Raw genomic sequence first — 22374 nt, forward strand, 5'->3', positions numbered from 1 at the left:
CTTTTGAAATTAAAATCCTAATTATACAAATGCTATGTGTTTATGATACAGAAAAGGCAAACATTCATTTTAACAACTGTTTGCTGACCACCTATCATGTAGCTTGCTCACAGCAGTGTAAAATAAAGTCCATGTAGTCACGAAGTTTACATTGTAACGAAGGGCAACAGAATGTCACCCTAAAATATGTAGGTATTCAGGACACTCCAAAATATGCTGCTTTGGTATACTGATTATTTTTGAGCTGTAGGCACTTGAAAAACCGCAAATGAAGAAGCTTTATCTGAGCTCCCTTTATCTGCCTAAAGACAGATCCTCTAAAAGAAACTCAGTTGTCATAAACCCCATTCCTGGGGTTTCCACAGTAGAAGTGGAGGCCACACCCAGACAAATTTTGTCAAACTATCCTACCTCCCATCTACTCTTCTAAGGGCCCATTCATCTTTCCTAAAAATCACTTATTCTCTGGAGAGGGCTACGTTCCCACTTTCTATTAAGATGGTATTTAAGCCTGAATTCTAAGCAACCTCAGTGAATTACTAATTTTTTTCTAGGTATCTTCCATGTATACCTGAGGCATACATGTTAATAAATCTGTTTTTCTCTTATTAATCTTTTATTGCAAGGGTCACGGCCAAGAATTCAGAAGGGTAGAGGGAGAATTATTTTTCACCCTCTATAATAGGAAGGCTTTTCTGGGGGCTATTTGTTTTTATTTTTATTTTTATTTTTTTTAGAGAGAGAGTGCAAGTGCAGGGGTGGGAGGCAGGGAGGGGCAGAGAGAGAGGGAGAGAGGGAGCTGAGACTGTGTTTAACCCTTTCACATACATTGTTCCAGCTGATATGGTTATTCTTATTCATGCCATTTTGTTTTGTGTTTATTGTGTAATGCTTTCTTGTTCTTTCTTTCTGTGCACCTTTTTAGCCCTGACCAAAACTGTTCCTTTTTCTCTACTGGTTTGAAAGTTATGCATCCATTTCTATTAATTTATTAATGAACATATTCAAACTTTTTTTTAAGAAAGAAAGGGGGGTGAGGGGCAGAGGGAGAGGAAGAGAATCTTAAGTAGGCTGCATGCCCAGCATGTAGCCCCACGTGGGGCTCCATCTCATAGCCCTGAGATCATGACCTGAGCCAAAATCAAGAGTAGGATGCTTAACCCACTGAGCCACCCAGGTGCCCCTCTGGGGGCTGTTTGAGCAAAGACCTGAAAGAGGAAACTGCATGCCACGTAGTGCAGATAGGGAGTGCATACTCGCTGTGTTCTTGTTTCAGCAAGGATGCCAGTATCACTGAAGTCCTGAGAATGAGGGGAAGGAATTGGTAGGTGATAAGTTTAAAGAAAAAGGTTAAAGAAAAAGCCAGGGGCTGTGGTAAGAATTTGAGGTGTGTGTGTGTGTGTGTGTGTGTGTGTGTGTGTGTGTGTGTGGTAGTATAGTCATAACATAAAATTTATCTTTTTAATAATTTTTAAGTGTACTGTTCAGTGGCATGAAGTACGTTCACATTGTTGTGCAACCGTCACCACCATCCATCTCCAGAATTTGTCATCTTCCCAAACTGAAACTCTGTACCCGTTAAATAACTCCCCATTCCCTCTGTTAAAAAGAAAACCACAGGGGCACCTGGCTGGCTTAGTCGGTACAGTATGGGACTCTTCATCTCAGGGTTGTGAGTTCAAGCCCCATGTTGAGTGTAGACGTTACTTAAAAATAAAATCTTAGGGGTACCTGGGTGGCACAGCGGTTAAGCGTCTGCCTTCGGCTCAGGGCGTGATCCCAGCGTTATGGGATCGAGCCCCACATCAGGCTCCTCTGCTGTGAGCCTGCTTCTTCCTCTCCCACTCCCCCTGCTGTGTTCCCTCTCTCGCTGGCTGTCTCTATCTCTGTCAAATAAATAAATAAAATCTTTAAAAAAAAATAAAATAAAATAAAATAAAATAAAATCTTAAAAAAAAAAAGGAAAAGAAAACCACAGGCCCCAAATGAAACCACTTATGTTAAGAGCCCCACATCAGCAAGCCAAGACCTAATATCTAACCTAACTGAAGTTTTTGCCTCTCTATACACCCCCCCCCAACCTGGCCAGGAACATAACCTTTGACTAGTCAACATGGAATTTACTGGTCAGCACTAGGAAATTCACCGACAGACCCACTTTGTTCCCTCAGGAGGTTCAACCATGCCTAAAACAATGGATTCTTTGCTAATCTCCTTTTTTGATTCTCCTTTTCTACCTTTAAAAACCTTTCCTTTTCTACAGCTTGACTGAGCTCTCCCTACTTGGTAGATGGGATGCTACCCAATTCATGACTCAATAAAGCCAATTCGATTTTTAAAATTTACTTGGTTGAATATTTGTCATTGAACACCTTTTCCCTTTAGTCCCTAGTAACCAGATTCTACTTTGTCTCTATGAATTTGACTACTTAGGTACCTCATAGAAGTGGAATCATACAGTATTTGTCCTTTTGTAATTGGCTTATTTCGCTTCACATTATGTCTTCCAGCTTCCTCCGTGTTGTAGCATGTGTCAGAATAGCCTTTTTAGGGCGCCTGGGTGGCGCAGTCGTTGGGCGTCTGCCTTTGGCTCAGGGCGTGATCCCGTTGTTCCGCGATCGAGTCCCACATCGGGCTCCTCCGCTGGGAGCCTGCTTCTTCCTCTCCCACTCCCCCTGCTTGTGTTCCCTCTCTCGCTGGCTGTCTATCTCTGTCAAATAAATAAATAAAAAATCTTTAAAAAAAAAAAAAAAGAATAACCTTTTTAAAGGCTGGATAATATTCCATTGGTATGTATATACCACATTTTGTTATCCAGCTGTTAATGAACACTGGGGTTGTTTCCACCTCTTAGTTGCCGTGAATAATGAAATATCTGTTAGAATTCCTGCTTTCACTTCTTTTGGATATAAACCCAGAAGTGGGACAAGTGCTTGATCATATGATAATTCTATGTCTAATTTTTTGAGGACCTTTTCCCCTACCACCAGAGATCCTAATTTCACTGGTTTAGAGTGAGGCCTTGGCAACAGTATATTTTAAAGTCTCCCCTATGTAATTCTAACATGCAGCCCAGATTGAGAATTTCTGCAGTAGTCAGTCCGTGGTGCAGTCTGCCGTTTTGTCATCAGGTCTCCCGAGGATATTAAAGTGCCATAACTGCTGGGGAGACAGGCCTAGCCAGGGTTGATTAGCAACCAGTATGGTCATGTTCAATATGTAAATCAAGCAATCAAAAAAAATTTTTAATATATTACTTTAAAAAATATAAATAAATCACAATATGTGTATAAATAAAACTACTTACCAAGTGATAAGTTGTAGTGCAAATTGTTTATCAATTTTAACAGCTTTATTGGTAACCCTTTTTTTTGTTAAGATTTTATTTATTTATTTGACAGAGACAGCCAGTGAGAGAGGGAACACAAGCAGGGGGAGTGGGAGAGGAAGAAGCAGTCTCCCAGCAGAAGAGCCTGATGTGGGGCTCGATCCCAGAACACTGGGATCACGCCCTGAGCCAAAGGCAGACGCTTAAACGACTGTGCCACCCAGGCACCCCTATTGGTAACTATTTTAAATACCACAATATTTACCTCTTTCATGAGTATAATTCATCACCAATTAATTATTTTATTTTTAGGAATTACTGATAAGAGTTTTTCATTGATATAGCTGTTATTAACTACATGATGATACTAATTTGATTGCACTCTTCCAGATATTTCCCCAGAAGTTTGATAGTTATTAGGTGCCTAGGGATTTTGTTAAATGCCTGAGATTTCAAACCTCCCCCCCGCCCCCGCCAGTGGTCTTTAGGCTTCATCATTTTCTCTCTCAGCTATAATCAGAAAGGATGATACCTTCAGGACTTTGACTGCACTTCTGGACCTAGCACCTGAAAACTGTGAGCTAGAGAGAGGGGGAGAAAGGGGGGAGAAGGGATAAGAGGGGTAAAGTAGATGATGACTGATTGATCTTGGTTGCCAGAACTTGGAGCCTGTGTTTGTCTTTTGGCTGCTTTGCCCCACCACCAAGAAAGGACCACTTGTGGCTGCACGCAGCCTAGTCAAGAGATAGTCATACAAGGTACAAAGGAAATGATTGAGTGGGACCCAATTATAAAGTAAGCCATTGGCACAAGTCTGTGGAATGATATCCTGAAAGTGCTGAAAGAAAACATCAGCTAACATAGAATTCTTCGTCCAGGAAAAATAGTCTTCAAGAAGGCAAAATAAGAACATTTTCAAATAAACAAACACTAAATGGTTTGATACTAGCACACCCTCAAGAGAAGGATCTTCTAAAGCATGTACTTTAGACAGAAGAAAAATATCCTCAGATGGAAAAATCAGAGATACAGGAAGGAAAGAAAATCAAAGAAAATAGTTATGTGGGTAAACCTAAATAATTGTTGATATAAAATCATAGTATTAATGTCTGGTGCAGTTTACAAGTGTATGGAATTTAGATGCATGCAAGCAGTAGCATAAAAGTTGGTTAAGGGGTCAATAGATTCTCATAAAGTCCTTATGTTTGCCAGGGAAAGGATAAATGTATTTGCTTCCTGCATCTCTGACTTTTCCATCTGACAATTTGTCAATTTGTCCAACTAAAAACCAAACAAATGGGGCACCTGGGTGGCTCAGTCAGTTAAGCCTCTGAGTCTTGGTTTCAGCTCAGGTTGTGATCCCATGGATCATGGGATAGAGCCCCAGGTCGGACTCCCTGCTCAGTGGGGAATCTGCTTCAGACTCTCTCCCTCTGCCCCTCCCCCCACAGACATTCTTGAACTCTCTCTCTCAAATAAATATTATAAAAATTTTTTTAAAAAAGAGCAAATAAGCAAACCACCATCTCATTGACAGGTTGATTGCAATTGTAATAAATCTATAGATCAATTTTGGGATAATCACAACTGTATTAAATCTCCAATCTTTGAACATTCTATATCTTGGTTTATTTAGGTTTTTAGGTCTCTCATGAAGTTCTATTGTTTCTTTGAAAGTTTTATAGTTTCTTTGTACTTTGTTGATTTAGAGTTGTCTTTTCTGTTTCTGGTATACAGAAGTAAAATTAACTTTGCTAACTTCTATTAATTTTAATATTTTAGCTGCAGCACGTAAGAGTGTGATATTGGTACAGAAATAGACGAATAATGTAATGAATACCGTAGGGAACTCACAAACAGATCCATGAATATATATGGATACTTGAGATTTGACAAAGCCTCCATTGCAAGGAATGAGAAAAGGAGATTGTTCTGAATCATGGTGCTGGGACAATTAGGCATCTGTATAGAAAAAAACCCTGTATCCCTACCTCACACTATATAGGCCTCAGTGTGAGAGGCAAGACATAAAGGTCTTAGATAACAAATAGGAGGAAATCTTCAGGCTTTAGGTCAGGAAAATTTCTTAAACAATACATTACATCATAATAATATAAGAAAAAAATAAATCTGATTATTTTAAAATTAAGAACTTTCTCTTCATCAAAATATACCATTAAGAGAGTAAAAGAAGTCACAGAGGGCTTAAATCCAAAATAAGTATTGGATTCCCACAAATAAAAATACAGACAACCCTAAATAGAATTGATCTGCACAGCTTCTGCACAAAAGAGGAAACCCAAATGGCAAATAAATATAAGACAAGGTGATCAGTCTCATTAATAATCAGGAAAATGTAAATTTAAAACATTTTTATATACCATTAGCCACCCACTAGACTGGCAAGAATGAAAAATTCAACAATTCCAAATGACTGCTCTGATTTGGAAAATAGTTTGGCATTATGTAGGAAAGTTGAAAATACATATTCTTATGACCCAGTAATTCTACTCTTAGATATATACACCAAAGAAATGTGTACTCCTGTGCATCAGAACACATGAACAATTGTCTGTAATAGCCACAAACTGGAAACCACCAAAATGCTCAGCAAATATACAATGTGTATTGTCATAACTATGTCTTTGTAGAAAAGTACATACAAACTATGCTGAATTAAAAACAATTTTCTGGGGGCACCTGGGTGGCACAGCGGTTAAGCGTCTGCCTTTGGCTCAGGGCGTGATCCCGGCATTATGGGATCGAGCCCCACATCAGGCTCCTCCGCTGGGAGCCTGCTTGTTCCTCTCCCACTCCCCCTGCTTGTTTTCCCTCTCTCGCTGGCTGTCTCTATCTCTGTCAAATAAATAAATAAAATCTTTAAAAAAAAAAGGAATTTGGGGTGCCCGGGTGGCACAGCGGTTAAGCATCTGCCTTCGGCTCAGGGCGTGATCCCAGCATTATGGGATCGAGCCCCACATCAGGCTCTTCTGCTATGAGCCTGCTTCCTCCTCTCCCTCTCCCCCTGCTTGTGTTCCCTCTCTCACTGGCTGTCTCTACCTCTGTCAAATAAATAAATAAAATCTTTAAAAAAAAGTAATAAAAAAATAAAAAAACAATTTTCTGGAGGCACCTGTCTGGCTCAGTCTGTAAAGCATGAGACTCTTGGACTGGGGGTCATGAGTTCAAGCCCCATATTGGGTGTAGAGCTTACATAAAAGAAAATAAAAAGTAAAGAAAGCCGTAACTCATCTTTCTGTAAGGGCTTTGTGAAATTTTGAGAGAAGAAAGACAACTTCAGTTTTATCAAGGCAGCTTGCTTCTGTTGGAACATTCTGGAAGCAACTGTTAAAATATATTGCCAAATAAAATGTGTAGGCTGGTTTCCTCCATAGAAGCAGATAGTTTTTAATAACAGCATGATCTTCTTTTTAGATGGTGTATGTAGTACTCAATCATTTATCCATTGTTGGATATTTAATGTTTATAATTTTTCACTGTTATTATTTCTTTCAATAAGTATCTTCATATTAATAAACATGATCTAATAAGCATTCATTTTGTGACCACCGTGGACCAGTTACCATTCTCAAGAGCAATGAAAAGAAATCAACAACAAAACACCTCTGCTCTTATGGTAGTTTCACTCTAGTGAGGCAGAGAAGATAAACACGTAATATTGATTGAAGATTGATAGTGACAGATACTAACAAGACTAGGCAGTAAAGAGAGGTAGAAAGTGCCAACAGAAGTGGGTTTCTTTTTTTTTTTTTTAAGATTTTATTTATTTATTTGACAGAGAGAGAGACAGCCAGCGAGAGAGGGAACACAAGCAGGGGAGTGGGAGACGAAGAAGCAGGCTCATAGCAGAGGAGCCTGATGTGGGGCTCGATCCCAGAACGCTGGGATCACGCCCTGAGCCGAAGGCAGATGCTTAATGACTGAGCCACCCAGGTGCCCCAGAAGTGGGTTTCTACTGATGTTGATAGGGAGCCCTCATTTTATAGGTGACATTTGAATACAGATTTGAGGGTGATAAAAGAGTGCATCAATGTAAATACCTGTAGACACTGAGGAAAGTGTTCATAATCTTGGAAGCCAGTGTGGGTGCAGTGGAGTGATTCAAGGGTAGGGTTCTAGGTGATGAGGTCAGAATGTTAAGGCAAAGCTGATGTAGGGCCTTACAGAATTTTGGCTTTTACTCTCCAGTGAGATGGGAAGTCACTGAAGGATTTTGAGTAGTGGAGTGACATAACTTACGTGTTTACAGGTCACTGTCTTCTGGGTTGGGAATGGATTGCCTTTCATCCATTCAAAATACAGTAGCATGGAAGGGCACAGTAGAAGCAGGGAAGACCAGAGACAAGGCTACTGCAGTAATCCAGGAAAGATAGTGACTTAGATTAGGGTGGGAATAGTGAAAGTGGTGAGATAGAGTCCAGCATCCTGGGACGGAGCCCAGTGTGCGGCTCCCTGCTCAGCAGGGAGTCTGCTTCTCCCTCTCCCTCTGTTCCTTCCCCTCACTCCCGCTTGTGGTCTCTAATAAATAAATAGAATTTTAAAGAAAAAGATACACTATTTACAGAACAAACACAGATGATGGCAGACTCTTTTTTAAAAAAATATTTTATTTATGGGGCGCCTGGGTGGCACAGCGGTTAAGCATCTGCCTTCGGCTCAGGGCGTGATCCCAGCGTTATGGGATCGAGCCCCACATCAGGCTCCTCTGCTATGAGCCTGCTTCTTCCTCTCCCACTCCCCCTGCTTGTGTTCCCTCTCTCTCTGGCTGTCTCTATCTCTGTCGAATAAATAAATAAAATCTTTAAAAAGTATATATATTTTATTTATGTATTTGTTGGGTGGGGGGGAGAGCACAAGCAGGGGGAGTGGCAGGCAGAGGGAGAAGCAGGCTCTGCTGAGCAAGGAGCCAGATGAGGCAGGACTTGATCCCAGGACCCTGGGATCATGACCTGAGCCAAGGGTGGATGTTTAACCAACTGAACCACGCAGGCATCCTGCATGGCAGCAGATTCTTACTGGAAGCTGCAGCAGGTATCCTCTAAGACAGTCCCTAATGACCCAACCTGGTGTTCAGGCCCTTGTATTATCCCTTCCCCTTGAATGTGGGCTGGACCTCATGACTAACTCCTTATGAATAACTATGGCAAAAGGATGGAATGTATGTCCCAACACATTACAAAACTGTAGGGGCACCTGGCTGGCTCAGTTGGATAAGTGGCTGCTTTCAACTCAGGTCATGATCCTGGGATCCTGGGATTGAGCCCTGCCTTGGGGAAAAAAAAAAAAAAAATCCCTGCTCAGCGGGGAGTCTGCTTTTCCCTCCTCCCTCTGCAGCTTCCCCTGCTTGGGCACTCTTGCGTGTGCGGGCTCTCTCTCAAATTTTTAAAAAAGAAGAACATAAAAGAAAGTTTGTGGATTACAAGACTGTGACTTCCAACATGTTTACATCCCTCCCCACACCTTTACGTCTGTCAGAGCCCTCGTTCTGAGGAAGGCAAACTGCCATGTTGTGAGCTGTGCTGTGGGGAAGGTACATGTGGCAAGAAACTGATGTCTCTGGCCAATAGCAAACAAGACCTAAAGCCTGCTAACAGCTATGTGAGTAAACTGGGAAGTAGATTGTCCCCAGTCCAGCTTTGAGATAACTACAGCCCCAGCATGTACCTGGACTGCAGCCTTGTGAGACACCTTGGCCAGAAGCACCCACTAAGCTGCACCTGCATTCCTGAACCACAGAAACTGTCAAATAATAAATATCTGTTGTCTTATGCAGCCTTTAATTAATTTGGATTAACTTGTTCTGTAGCAATGTTCACAATTGCAGGTAGAGAAAAGTGGACCAACTTCTTTAAGCTGAAAGAAAATACCCATTGAAAATTTCATGAAAAAACGGCAGCAAGGTAGACTTCTTCAGATATACAAAAGCTGGAAGCATTCATCAGCAGTAGCCTTTTCAGTACAAGAAATGTTGATGGACATTTGTCGAGCAGAAGGAAATGATTTATTTTATTTTTTTATTTTTATTTTTTAAATATTTTTTATTTATTTATTCAACAGAGATAGAGACAGCCAGCGAGAGAAGGAACACAGGCAGGGGGAGTGGGAGAGGAAGAAGCAGGCTCATAGCAGAGGAGCCTGATGTGGGGCTCGATCCCATAACGCCGGGATCACGCCCTGAGCCGAAGGCAGACGCTTAACCGCTGTGCCACCCAGGTGCCCCAGAAGGAAATGATTTAAAACAGAATTTTGGGTCTACACAAAAGAAAGGAGGACACCACAAATTTTAACTGTATTGAAAAATATAAAGACCCCTTTTTCTTGTTATACAATCATCTTCAAAAGACAATTTGCTGCTTAAAGCAAAAACAACAATGTATTATGGACTTATAACAAATGTAGAATTAAAATGTAGTAGCATAACGGCTGGGAAGGATGAAATGGAAGTATACTGTTCAAAGTTCTTATTCTATACTTGAAGGAGTATAGTATCACTTGAAATTAAACTGTATTAAGAAGTATACTATAAATCCTAAAGCAGCCACTAACATAACACGATAAAATTACAACAATTAAGTCATCAAAGGAGATGACATGGAATACAAAAATACTCAATTATTCCAAAAGAGGGCAGGAAAAGAAATGGAATAAAGAACAGATAGAAAAAATAGAAGACAAACAGCCAAGAAGGTAGATTGCAACCTAACCATATAAATAATCATATTAAATGCAAATGGCTTAAACACACAACTAGAAAGCACAGATTGTCAGGCTGGATATAAAAGGAAGATCCAGGGCCGTCTGCATGGCTCAGTTGTTTGAGCATCTGATTCTTGATTTTGACTCAGGTCATGATCTCAGGGTCGTGAGATCCAGCCCTGCATCAGGCTCTGCACTCAGCAGGTGTCTGCTTGAGATTCTCTTCCTCTCCCTCTGCCTCTGCCCCTTCCCCCACTTGCAGGCTCTCTCTCTCTAAAATAAGTAAGTAAGTAAGTAAGTAAGTAAGTAAGTAAGTAAGTAAATCTATCTTTAAAAAAAAGGAAGACCCAACTATATGCTTCTATAAGAAACTAAGTATTAAGTCACAAGTAAGTTAAAAGTAGAAAGGTGATAAAAAGTACAAAACTTAAAAAGATATACTGGGGCACTTGGCTGGCTCAGTTGGTAAAACACGTGACTCTTGATCTCAGGGTTGTGAGTTCAAGCCCCGTGCTGGGTGTAGAGCTTACTTAAAAATATTTTTAAAACGACATATATATTTTAGGGGTGCCTGGGTGGCACAGCGGTTAAGCGTCTAGACGCCTTAGGCTCAGGGCATGATCCTGGCGTTATGGGATCGAGCCCCACATCAGGCTCTTCCACTATGAGCCTGCTTCTTCCTCTCCCACTCCCCCTGCTTGTGTTCCCTCTCTCGCTGGCTGTCTCTATCTCTGTCGAATAAATAAATAAAATCTTAAAAAAAAAGACATATATATTTTAAAGATTTTCTTTATTTATTTGAGAGAGAGAGAGATAAAGGATGGGGGGAGGGGCAGAGGGAGAGGGAGAAGGAGACTCCCCACTGGGCAAGGAGCCCGACGTAGGGCTCGATCCCAGAACCCTGGGATCATACCTGAACTGTAGGCAGACGCTTAACTGACTGAGCCACCTAGGTGCTCCAAAAAGATATATAATATTAACACTAATTAAGAGAAAGGTGGAATGTCTATAATAACAACAAAGTAAATTTGAGATCACAGAAAATTAGTAGAGATGAAGAGGGCCTCATTTCATAATGCAAAAAAGGGTTCATTAATTAAAAAAGACATAACAATTCAAAGTATTTATTTTCCTGATAACAGCTTCAAAATAGATAAAGCAAAACTGATAGTACTACAAAGATATATCCATAATTATAGTGGGATTTCAACAATTTTCTCCCAAAAACTCGTATAAAAGTAGACAGAAAAATCAGTAATGCAATAGAAGACTTGAAGAACACTCTCAACTAACTTAATCTAATCAATATTTCTAGAACATTCCACCCAACAGCAGAATACACAATTTTTTCAAGTGCACACAGAATACTTACCAAGATAGACATTATTCTAGGTCATAAAACAAGTCCCAATAACTTAAAAAAGAGTCATGTCATACAAAGCATGCTCGCTAACCATGATGGAATTAAGTTAGAAATCCCTAACAGAAAGATTCTTGGAAAAACCCAAATGTTTGGAAACTAAATAGCACATTTTTAATTTATTTTTTTAAAGATTTTATTCACTTATTTGTCAGCGAGAGAGAGAGCACAAGCAGAGGGAGTTGCAGGCAGAGGGAGAAGCAGGCAGAGGGAGAAGCAGTCTCCCCACTGAACAAGGAGCCTGATGCCGGACTCTGATCCCAGGACCCGGGGATCATGACCCCAGCTGGAGGCAGACGCTTGACTGACTGAGCCACCCAGGCGCCCCAAAATAACGTATTTTTAAATAACTCATGGTTCAAAGCTGAAATCAAAAGGAACATCAGAAAATATCCTGAACTCGATGACAAGTGAAACCATGGTATATAAAAATCTGTAGGATGCAGCTAAAGGACTAGTGAGAAGGAAATTTTTAACACTAAAGGCCTATATTAGGAAATGAGAAAGGTTCCAAACCAATAACCTCAGCTTCTGCCTTGAGAAACTAGACAACAGAGCAAATGAAAAACCAAAGTAAATTGAAGAAAGGAAATAATAAAGATTAGAACAGAAATCAATGAAATACAAAAAAAAAAAAAGAGAGAAAAGTAAGCCAAAATTTGAGCAAATATATCTCTATGTGTTAGCATGGAATAACTGGAAATCAAAATTATAAAACAATATCCTTTGTAACAGCATCAAAAATTAGGAAATATTTAGGACAAATCTGACAAAAGATAACAAAGACCTGTACGTTGGGGTGCCTGGGTGGCTCAGCGGTTAGGCGTCTGCCTTCGGCTCAGGGCGTGATCCCGGCGTTATGGGATCGAGCCTCACATCAGGCTCCTCTGCTGGGAGCCTGCTTCTTCCTCTCCCACTCCCCCTGCTTGTGTTCCCTCTCTTGCTGGCTGTCTCTGTCAAATAAATAAAATAAAATCTTTAAAAAAAAAAGAGAGAGAATGAAAAACCCAGCAACAGGCTGGAGGAAAATATTTACCCATCAATTTTCCCATAAAGGACTTAAATCTAGAATATATGAAGAATTTTCAAAATTTAATAAGAAAACAATCCAATAAAAACTTGGAAAATAATTTGAACATTTTATCTAAAAAGATGTATGGCAAATAAGAAAATGAAATGGTTTTTATGGGTCCGTAGGAAGATACAAATTAACACCACGAAATACTATATATACCTATTAGAATGGCTAAAATTAAAACAAAACAAAAAGACTGTTCAAACAAAACCACAACGAGATTCTACTAACACCCATGGGGATGAGTAGAATCAAAAAGAAAGGCCTGAGTCTTGGCAAAGACATAGAGGAAGTGGATCTCTCATTCGCTGCTACTGGAAAGGTCAAATATACAACCCCTTTGTAGTGCAGTTTGGTAGTTCTATTTTTTTTAAAGCTTTTAAAAATTGATTCATTTGAGAGAAAGAGCACAAGCTGGGCAGAGACAGAGGGAGAGGGAGAAGCAGACTGCTCTCTGAGCTGTGAGCCAAATGCAGGGCTTGATCCCAGGACCTGGAGATCATGACCTGAGCCCAAGGCACACGCTCAACCATCTGAGCCATCTAGGCACCCCCAGTTTGGTAGCTCTAAAAAATTAAGTACATACCTACCGTATGACCCAGCCATTCCACTGTAGGTGTTTACAAAAGAGAAATGAAAGCATATGTCCACACAAAGGCTTGTGAAGAAACATTCATAATAGCTTTATTTGCAGTAGTCCCAAACTGGAAGCAACTCAAATGTCCACGAGTAGGTGAATGAATAAAAAAATTGTGAAATACTCATACAATGGAATACTATTTAGTCATAAAGAAGGATGAATTATGGATACACACAATATAAAGAAATCTCAAATTATGCTGAGTAAAAGCCAGGAAAAAAATGAGTACATCCTATAGGATTCCACTTGCATTAGAATTATAGACTATGGAAAATAATCTATAGTGACAGAAAGCAGATAAATTGTTGTCTAGAGATGTGGATAGGTACAGGGGACCTAGGAGGACTTGGAGGGATTACCAAGGCCCCCTTGGAGGGGCCTAAAAACACTTTTTGGGGTGATAGATATGCTCATTTTGATTACTGTGATGGATTCATCATGAATGTATATAGGTCAAAAGCTATGCACTTAAAAATATTGTTAAAAATTAATAATTCATTGATAAAGAAGATATGAGAAATAACAGCATGTTTGTATGTTAATGGGAATGATTCATTAAAGGGGAAAAACTGAAAATTCAAGGGGTGGGTATCTTTGGAAACACGTCTTTTAGAAGGCACGTATTGTGCAGACACATAGACATTTATATTCTCAACAATTTCCTTAAAACACAGTTCTAGAAATTAACTATCAAAGTGTAGAAACATTCAGCCCATTTTATACACAATTAAAGAAATATGAGCATATTTGTGACTTTAAACTTATCGGAGTTCTGTCGTCTACCTCAGGTTTTGCTCACACTGAAGTTATGTGCCTGACTATCTGTACCTCTGTGATTATGCTTGGCACAGGCACTGGCAAACAGGGAGGGACTGATGGCTTCAGAATAGGATCTTCATAGGAGAAATCCTCCTTCTGCCTGAGCGCCGAACAGCAGCAGCTAGGCTAACTTGGTCGTTCCTGCACTGAGAAGTGGAGAATTTGGTCAGCCCCTTGAACCTGCTCTAGTCTGTGACAAATTTGACAAAAGTGATGCTGTGTAGTTTCCGAGGCTACGTCTTAAGAAGCTCTGAAGCTTTCACCTGGGTCTCTGAGAACTCGCTCCGAGGAAGCTAGCTGTGTTGTAAGTTCATCCAGCCTGAGACCCCGTTTTGGGACTGTCCAAACGAGTCATGTCAGGAGGTTGTGTTCTGGTCAGCCCTCAGGTGTTCCGTCACTATCAGTCTAGGTATCAGATGTGCGATAGAAAGCCTTCAGATGACTCTAGCCCCAGCCATCATCTAACCGAGACTGAATGAGGGGTCCCTACTGAGAGAAGCCCAGTGTCTTCAGATGCAAGAGTGACACTATGCTGTTTAAAGTGGTTTGTAATGCAGCGATAACCTGAATAGTACATAAATGTATTTTAGGCAGACTGGTAGGCTTTCACCTCCATGACAGTTCTATTAGGGAACTTTCCTGTGTTGTGCTTCATTTGACCAAATCCTTGAAGGCAAAAACATTTTTTGGTTTATTTTTTGTGATTCAACCTACCTTTCTCCTTTGCTTCAGTATTAAATACCCAGAAGAGACACTCGATAAATGCTAGTATGGTATCCCCACGGTAAGGAGTGAAAAAAACTTGTATTTATCTGACAGTAAAATGGGCACTATTTCAACTACATAGGTTTTTTTTTTTTTTAATCTTGGTGCTAATTTCACTTTGAAATTACTTAGCTGATTATTTTAACGTAATCAATTTCCACACTGCTATTGCCACTTTACCCGATACTGAAGATGTTGTATTTCAATAATGTTTAGTGTGGAGATGGGGAAAGGGTAAATTTTAAGGGTGTACAAGGCAGGAAAAGGGGCTTTAGTCACCTAAATAGGATGCTCCAACAATAATGCTTTACATTGTTAAAGAACGCAATTACTCTGCCGTGGGTTCTTGCTGTTCTTAAGATTGACGGTGTTCACACGATAACTCTAAGAGGGTGGAAGCCATGTTTAGTTTTTATCCCTTAAGAACTTTAGATAATCAGCTTACAACTATTCAGTACCAGCCTAAGTCAAAACACAATCTATGATAGGTACTGGAAAAAAACTGCAAGGAATATTCCTGATTTATAATAAATCAGTGGCATAATCTTTAAATTGATAGGACACTATGGCAAGTGCCAAAGGCAAGTGGATGCATACTATTAGGCAATTATTAAATATGTGTTTATCATGGTTTAAGAGCAGGAAAAAAAATCTACACTGAATTTTTATACAAGTCTTTATTTACAACTTGTTTAACAACTGTACACTTTTTGCAGCCTTGAAAACATTTTTGTACTTGAATGGGAAAATATAGTTTGACCAAATCTTAACTTTATTCTTCATATACATATACATATATTATATGCATACATATAAACATATACATATAATTAATACCATAACAAGTTGGCAGTCATAAAATTAAAATGAATAAGTGATATCAAAAGGAAATACAATATAATATTTCAAAAAAATTAAAAATCTGTCTTCTGGTGGTTTATTGGACATTATGTTGTGATTTTAGTGAAAATTTCTTACTGAGGCTGAGTCCTTCACCTCAGAAAAATAGTGAGAAAACCCACCAATCTAATATACAATAAATGGTTGGTAAGCTTGGTAAACACATGGAAAAATCCTTGGATGCCATTATGTACAATGTCGCCGTATCTGTATTGATTCCATTTGTGAACTGAGAAATTTAGAGTCCTATGTGGATTTATTTCATTTTTGGATTACAGTGACAAAAAATGAAGTCATCAAATTATAAATTCAATAGTCAACCAGAAATAAGAATATACCTAGTAATACCCTTTTTGCAACAGCTACACTGCAAGGTGGATAACTGTGATGTCAAATAGGAAACTAACAACATTCATAGAACAATCGCTAATACTTAAGACATGAGTATAAGGCTTTAGAGCCGGGACTGTAATCAATACAACTCCAACTCCAATGTACGAAGGTGTTTTCCAGCTCGTCTGAAAAGTTTAAAAAATACTATAGGAAAAAAAAGCCTTTTTCTATCCTCAAATCTTTGATAGAGTTTATTAATCAAAATAAGGCAAATTATTAAATTATTAGATATGTTTGAATTTTACCATTCATTACACAACCAAAAACTGGGTGTTATAAATGGTGGGGCAATTGTCAAAACATGAAAACTGCAAAACAAGATAAACCTAGAAAATATTCTTCTAAGTGCAAAGCATTCTGAATTACACGTAACCTGTACACAGCAAAGTTAGTGACAGCGATGACATTTTAGTGCAACTAAATTTTAAATAACTAAGGCTATTAAAAAACAAAAGGCTACTATTAAAAAAAATAAAAGGCCTCATATTATTGATTGGCATTTGTGTACAGTCATTTCCTGTATTTATACTAAAATACTATTTCAAGCATAATGAAAATTTCCCTTAACTAACAGGAGTCTCTGTAGTACACACATTAAATTAGGCCAACAAGAAAAAAACAAAAAACAAAAAGACCCTCAAAGCACACCATTTATCCATCTGTACTTGAACAATAATAATTTCATAATTTCCTTGGAATTTGACACTACTGGATTGAGTCTGTTGCCTGATTTAAAACATTTAAAAAGGAAGAGGAAAGCATCATGACTTTCTAACAGGATAGTTTTAACTAAGCACCAAGCTGACTCAAAAGAAATATGATTAGTCCCTTATTTTCATTAAAAAAACTCAAAGATGCAGCCATATACATCCTTTCGTTATGTTAAGAAGTGTAATAATAAATACTAAAAATGTTTCAAGTCACTAGAATAAAATGCTTGCTTTATACATGAAACTGAACTTGATTCATAATCCAAGCTATTAAGAGCAAGAAACTAAGAAGAAAACCAAAGAAGTAATTTGGATCGTGATGTGCCTTTAGGGGATAGATAATCAAATGCAATGTTAGGGAGAAATGTTTAAAGGGACAGGGGCCCTGGGTGGCTCAGTTGTTAAGCGTCTGCCTCCGGCTCAGGGCGTGATCCTAGTGTTCTGGGATCCAGCCCCGCATCAGGCTCCTCCGCTGGGAGCCTGCTTCTTCCTCTCCCACTCCCCCTGCTTATGTTCCCTCTCACTGGCTGTCTCTGTCAAATAAATAAATAAAATCTTTAAAAAAAAAATGTTTAAAGGGACAGAAACAAAAAAACTTTCGCCACTTTCATTAGATCTACATGTATTTAAAAATAACAGAAGGATAAATGTTTAACAATTTGTATTTGTGAATAAAGAATTCACTAGTTTCTGCTCTACATGTGTCAGAAACTATGTATCATCAATTTGAAAAGACTACAAAAAAGGGGAGAAGAGCCTGAAGATACGAAGTTATGATTTATGAAATGATTTAATTATATCACTTGAAAAGTAAAGTGCTGAGAATCTGTTTAAAAATATATTGAATACTAGTTTCAAAGAATGGTGTTTTGATTTTTCCAATGTCTTTAAAAAGGGCTGGTATTAATTTTTTTATAAGAGACACAGCTTTCTTCAACTATGGCAGTAAAATCTAAGAGTTATTGTAAGTTAATTGAATACTTTTATTTTTGTCTATATTTTCTCTTTGGGCATTACAGCACTGTAAAAAAGCATTTTCTGCAATGATGGAAATGTTCTGTATTTATGCTGTCCAATATGGTAACCACTATCTGTGTGCAGCACAAAGCACTTGAAATGTGGCTAGGTGACTGAAGAACCAAAGTTTTAATTTTATTTAATTTTAATTTAAATCCCCATGTGGCTAATGGCTAACGAATTGGAAAATGTAGGTCTAGAATCTACTCTTACGTAAATTAGCAAAAAGCCACTGGATGATAAAGGCATTTAGAAGAGAACTTATCCATTCAACAACTAATTAGTAGATATTCAAAACATTTTATTTTCTCTGTGTGTGTATGAGGGTATTTCATTTTTAACTTTTTACTTTGGGGAGACAAAAGCAAATCCTCCCTCAAAGGTCAGAGTCCACACTTCTCTATTTCAGTGTTACAATCTCTTCTAGGTGACTTGCTTAAGCAAAGAGCATCAGGAGAACAGGGGGTAATGCAGAAGAAAATACTACCAAAACTTTTCACACTATAAAAGCATTTGTCTCATGTAAAAGCATAAAACAAAACAAAACTCTAATAGAATGTTCATATGAGTAAATCTTCCTATTCTTTGGCAGTAACCATGTGTCAATGTTTACCTAACAACAAATATTTCAGTTACTTTTGGACAATGATTTGAATATTCAAGTTACAAGTGGAAAAGTCCTGACTCTTAAAGATACCTCTCAATAAAAACAAGCTGAACACTTTGCTCTATTTGAACTTAACAATAGCCAAGCTCATTAAGCACATCTGTTACAGCAGAACGAAGAATATTTCTGTAGCATTCTGCCAGCTGTAGCGTCTGCCTTTTCCCCACAGCTAACCTCCACCTTTTCCCAGATTCTCTGACTTTAGAGCTCCAGGAACTTGGCTTTCTTTCTGTCTTTGGGTCTAGGCAATGATGAAGAAACTATGAAAGAAAGTGAAGGGCAATTGATAGGTTTATATTTTAGGAGGCAAAGCAAAGGTTAGAACATGTTCTGATTAACTAGAAGGCTGTTTACTTTTTATTAATGCAACTCCAGAAAACAAAAAGTTTCAAATATGTTGGCATTTGAGACAACTTGGTTTCATGAGTATTGACTTATAAGTCTTATTAATGTGAAATATAAAAAGTAATTAATGCCTAGTAGCCCCAATTCAGCTTCAAATAGATCTCTAGACTTAGATTTTCAGATCCCACTTTAGACATTTCAGGAAGAACGCAGAGCCCATTTCTTTGGGTGATCTTTCACACTTTTCTTTGTGAGTGCTCCAAAATAAGGAAAAGAACCCTAGGTAAAAGATACAAATTGAAAATGCCACAGAAAAGTAGAAGAAAAGTAATTATCTAATATTAGTAAAGTGCTGTGAGTCTTGCAGTAAAGTATAAATAATACATAAATGATTAGATGTAACAGTAAATAATATTAAAGACACTCATCTCTAATAGTGACACACATAAACACACTATAGAATGTATATACAGTAATCACTGCCCATGGGTTGACAAATACACCAAGAATAAACACGAGTCCCTTTTATTGATTTTAGCAATATAATTGCTAAGCTAATTATTTTCCTTTGTCAACTTTGAGATCTCTTAAGTGATAACACCTGCTAAGAGGTCCCCCACATACACTAAAGCCACACATGCTTTGGTAGTTTCCCTTTTCTCACTTTGAGATGACTCTTGTCATGATAGTTAATTCTTCCTTTAAGCTCTGAGTAGATATAATTCAGGATATTTGATAGCCCCACACGCCTGAAAGTTTGAGGCTACAGACACTTTTCCTGATGATTTCATCTTCAAGACGCTATAAAGATCTAATTCTGAGCCTAGCGGCAATTTACCAGGTACATAAAGACCCTCTTGAATATATTTTTTAAAATCTCTACTCTTGCCTTCAATCTAAACAAAATTTTGTCGGTGGGCTACTATGTCTAATTAGGGAGGAACACAGAATTGAGCCTAAGGTTTCTGAACTAGATAAAGCAGCAGACCTAGAGAAGTTGGTAGTAATTTTCAGCCACCACAGATTTCTTCTCATCTTATCAAATCATAGTACCTTTAATGGCTTCAAGTCACTATCTTAGATTTAGAAATGGGTGAGAGTTTCAAAATAAAAATAGATGCTTTCCCCTCCACTGATAAACGTATAGTGAATATTGTATTGTATGCCCAGTTAATGCCTACTGAAGGGAAGGACGAACAGAAAATAAATTATATTTTTGTCTACTCTTCTTTATTTAATGATCATGTTAAGAAAGTCAGAAGATTTTATGTAAGCTATCACTTTAGGAACATTTGTTAAGACAGTTTTTTTAAATTGTATTAGTACTTCCATCCATCTGGATATTTGTTTATAATCAGGCCATTTCTTATCCCGATAATCCATTCTAATTTCTAGGAATGGATTTGCCTTAACAGCCTTCTGTTACTTTCTCAGATTTTTATGCTCACTTATAAATACAGCATACAAGCCTATCTTTCAGAATATTGCTGGAAAATACTGGAAAATAGAAAAATACTGAAGAGAGACATCATATAATTGTTGATATATAATTGCTAGGAAACATGTATAGACCCCCTACAATTGTCAAAACTCATATACTTGCCATAATTAGGTTCAGGTCTCTTGTTTCTCAAACGAATGTCCCTTTCTCTATCAATTTAACCACAATGTGAAGAATCCTAGTTCAAGATCACATTAAATAAACTTCATAAGTTTTTATATTTCATAGATAACACACGTGAGTTGGATTGGATTGATAAAAGGCTATTTAACAACATAATCAATACATTCCTTCTCCCCAAGAACATAATCAATGATTTAAAAGAGATGGATGTCATCACATTTGTGCTGTCCTTCATTTTATAAAAAGGAAGCTAAATATTAATATTTCTGTGATTTTGGGGAATGGGGAAGGGCAGAAATTAGCTGTGTCAGTAGCAAATTATTTTGTTTTTTGGGTTTCTGAGAAATGAACAGTTTTTACTACAAAACTTTAGAATAAAATTATGATGCTTAAACTGGACAATAAAACATTTTCAAAATTTTCAATAAAAGGAACATACACCAATTATTATTTAAATATGCTTTATAAAGTAAAAAATTAGATGACAGGTACATTGAGAATAGCCTTCCTTGTATAAAAACTTCGTGATATAAAATATTAAAATCATTATAGTTACAAAGAATAAGCTCTGAGACCACTTTTAAATGTAACGAAACTGGTTTGCACAACTGCTAAAATAAGCTGCTGTCAACAGCTGGGACTATAGAGAAAGAGATTATCATTATTGACTGGAGACCTCCTTAACTTACGACAAGGGAAAGTGAAAAGCACACTAAAGTAACTTTCAAAGACTCTGACACCCCATTTCTTTTGTTTAATACGCTCCTTCATCGACTTCAGGGTATCACACTGGCTTCACTGTGGAGAAGTATGACGCTACAAGGACTTGATGAGAATCCCTTCATAATACAAGGGTAAGAAGTCAAAGTTCCCTTCCACAGTTTAATGCACAGACAACAAAAAGCATTTTGTCTTAATGTTATTCTGCAATTAGCAAAAAGCAAGACACCAAGCACTTTCCTCTCATTTTAGGATCACAGTTGTTCTGATCCACGGGGCTATGAACTAGCTAGGTTTACACTAGCTGGTTTACACGTGTTCCAACTGGGGATAATTGTTAACATCCCAAAGTCTGAGATCTAGACATCTGGGAATTAAGTGCAGAGAGTTAAGATAATTTTAAAAATTTAGATTTTTGTTTTAAGATACTTCTCATACTCGGATAGAGATTTTCAAATTTTTAACATGGTGTTACCTTGAAAAGATGAATGCTTGTCTGAGAACAAGAGACACTCAAAAATATTTATCATTAGCTAACAAAAATAAACAAAGCTGGTATTCAAAAGGAGATGTGAGTAAAGTAGCTAATAAAATTATCTTTTCTTCAGCCTAACTCATCTTTTACTGAACAATCACTATTGCTGATCTATTTGCACAGTGTGGATTTTCATGCCTGTGAGGGACTAATGAGATAAAAGGCCAATGTTTCTGACTGGAGAACACCTAGCTTAATTTTGTACAACTGAGCTTTTACTATATAAACAAAACACTAAAACTTCAACAAAATTATCCTATTATAATCTAATCATCTCACATCCCAGCAAGCCAATTTTGCCAGGCTAGGGCTTATCAAACAAATAATTCAATCTTAATCAATTTTGGAACATGGGTCCTTTATTTAGGGACTTCTTTTTCTTGGTTATTATCAAATAATTAGACACACGATAAAAAGGTATCATTGAGTTTTTGAAGCTCTTTGAAGATATGTACAGTTGTATTATTTATTCTTTTTCTATGTGGTAAACTACGATATTTGTTGATTCTTTTTTTTATTACAAACTTCGTAAATACACACTGCAGAACATAAATGTTATTCTTTCATATTCTTAAGTTATTTACTTTGTACTTTCTTACCCTGGTTAGAAGGAAAAGAAAAATAAGCTTTTTGTTGATAAAGAGTTCAACACTGCGGGGATGGGTCACCCCAACCTAATGCAGTAACACTGTACTTACT

This window comes from Ailuropoda melanoleuca, chromosome 18, assembly GCF_002007445.2.
Source record: "Ailuropoda melanoleuca isolate Jingjing chromosome 18, ASM200744v2, whole genome shotgun sequence".
Taxonomy (NCBI): Eukaryota; Metazoa; Chordata; class Mammalia; order Carnivora; family Ursidae; genus Ailuropoda; species Ailuropoda melanoleuca.